The sequence below is a fragment of the Anastrepha obliqua genome, chromosome 2 (assembly GCF_027943255.1).
Source record: "Anastrepha obliqua isolate idAnaObli1 chromosome 2, idAnaObli1_1.0, whole genome shotgun sequence".
Taxonomy (NCBI): domain Eukaryota; kingdom Metazoa; phylum Arthropoda; class Insecta; order Diptera; family Tephritidae; genus Anastrepha; species Anastrepha obliqua.
In genome coordinates, this window is record NC_072893.1 from 48,536,957 (window position 1) to 48,539,879 (window position 2,923).

Below are 2,923 nucleotides of genomic sequence, written 5' to 3' on the forward strand. Positions count from 1 at the left end.
AAAATTTCCATGTACTTACGAACGGTGCTAGTCCTTCCACCAGAGCTTTCGGTAAGTTATTAGATCTGTAAAAAGTAAACAATGCGAAATTTTAGCGCAATCTGCCACTGACTTTGTTGACATTTTCCGTTCATTCGGTTAATTATCCTTTTGCTTGTGTGCTTCGCGGTTTTTCACGCTGGGATTACTGGATTTCCCACCCACTCCACCGCCACGCAACGCACGGTGTCTAGTGATGAAGCAGGCGTTTACGAAAACGAAATGGCAGGCATTCATGAAAATGAAGGTAATGCTGATTATACGCTCGCGATACCATAAAAAATATGCAAGTGCGAGAGGAGAAGAGAAGCGTGGAAGTGTTTGCGTGTGGCAATTCGCTAAAATCTTGAAAATCAAAGCAAAATACCTCTCTAGCGAAATATTCGTCTACGAGGATTGTCTTTTATATTTCTGGAATGGACACTCCCAGGCGTCATTTGACGCTTCCATTGGTAAGTTTGATATATTTTATAGTAAATTCCATATTAGTGTTGCTTACAGGTCCTTTAAAAATGCCTCTCGCCAAAAAAATGGAATTAAATCGTGAACATTTTCATCCGACTATTTTCTATAATTTTCGAGTTGCATTAACAAGCCAAGTATGCACTGATGAACTAAAATCACTTACTAACTCGACCTTTGCTTCAGCAACACCGACACAATCCCGTATGGTACTGTTGCTCTGGTTCCTGAGGATAAGTATCACCTGGCCCTAGCTTGTCAGCTCAACTTCCAGCCTAGCTTAACACCGGTTGGTATCCCTAACTATGCTTTCAAGAAGGCGGACTATGCCAGCTTGAATGTCTTTTTTATGGAACCAATTGGACAGATTTATACCAGCAAGAATCTGTTGATGATAAACTGCGTTGGCTCTATAACATTATTCAGGAAGGTGTTACCCAATTCGTGTCGGTTTATTTCAGCAAACCCAGTAGATTTCCACCTTGGTTTTCTAGGGAATTGACTGAGAAAATCAGCCTGAAAAAAACAGTGCACACACACAGTATAAAAAACAGAAAACCAGGCGAAACTACACACTCTTCAGTAACCTGAGACAAGAGTGCAAAAATCTCTACAACAAGTGTTATAAGGTGTATGTTGATAAGGTAGAAGGGTCACTGAAAGGTGACATCAAAGCCTTCTGGAATTATATCAAGGATAAGAAGCGAAGAAACAGTGACATTCCAGCATCCATGGTCTGGGATTATCAATCAGCATCAAGTGGCGTGGAGATCAGTAACTTATTTGCACAGTTCTTTAAAAGCATATATGCACCGGTGTCTGAGGATAGCGTAACCCTGGCACACTCACACCCTCACACGCAATCGGTAAACTTAAATGACTTTGAGGTTATCTTTGATAATGTCTTCAAGCAACTGAACTCCTTAGATCCTAGTAAAGGTGCGGGACCTGATGGCTTACCGAATGCCTTTCTTAAGAACTGCGCCAATCGGCTCTGTGAACCGCTGACACACATTTTCCAATCGTCTCTGCAGTGTGGTCTTTTTTGCCTACAGACTGGAAACTCTCGTACGTCAGTCCCATTCATAAAGAAGGTTCAAAGAATACAGTCACGAATTATCGGCCAATATCCATTCAGTCGGCCTTGGCTAAACTTTTTGAAAAGCTGATCTTACCGCAACTCTCTGCTGCTTTTGGTCCAATCATCACCACAATACAGCATGGTTTTATTGGTAGCCGTTCAACGTCAACTAACCTTTTCGCCTACACCAACTATCTACTGTACTCACTGAATACCAACACCTGTGTTCATAGCATCTATACTGACTTCAGTAAAGCGTTCGATCGAGTTGACTATGACATCTTGCTATGCATGGCGTCTGCGACAAAGCATTAGACTGGCTTAGGTCATATCTAGCTGGTAGACACCCGCAGGTCAAAGTGGATGGCCACCTATCCAATGAATATGCGGCTAACTCTGGTGTCCCGCAAAGTTCTCACCTCGGTCCGATTCTTTTCATCATATTCGTGAATGATATTGGTAACGGCTTCAACTCGGAATACCCATTCTTTGCAGACGATCTTAAAGTTTATCGTTCAATCACTAGTGTGCTGGATAGTCATCTACTACAACAGGACGTCGATAATCTCTCTGACTGGTGCACAAGGAACAAACTGGATCTCAACTTTAAAAAGTGTGCTGTGATGCCCTTCTCGAGATCGCGCACTCCCATACCTGCAGTGTACACACTCAATGGTGATAAAATAAGGGAGATGAATAACATCAAAGACCTCGCTGTCACGATAGACACCAAACTAACTTTCCACAAGCACATAGACGGAATAACTCAGAGAGCTTTTAAGATACTCGGATTTATAACTAAGAATAGTAAGGATTTCAAAAACCCCTACTCCCTGATTTGTCTTTTCAAAACTCTAGTTCTTCCAATACTGGAGTATGAATCCATAATCTGGTCTCCATACACTGAAGCAGGCATTACTAGAATTGAAAGAGTGCACGTAAGCTCTGCAAGACAGTCTGCGGGCTCGTCGTCGCATAACTGACCTGGCGTTCTTCTATAAAGTGGTAAATGGTATTATTGATGCCCCGGAAGTACACAGCTCCTTCGAGCTTGCCCCGAATGGTCTTACTCTTAGGAATAGTCGTCTACTGAAAGTAGTCGCTACCTATAAAATCTACGTCTATCACGGCGCGTGCAATAGAATAGCCATCAGCGTCAACTCACTTCATGGTGTTCTCGATTTCCATGGTGGAACTAACGATACTTTTCTGATTTTTCTCAAGAACTTTCTGTCCCATAATCGCTATCATTGCATTTCTTACCAGCCCCCTATAAATTCTGATTCTGTACTATCTTTTATATTTGTATGTATATTGCCGATTGGCATTTGTTTAATAAAT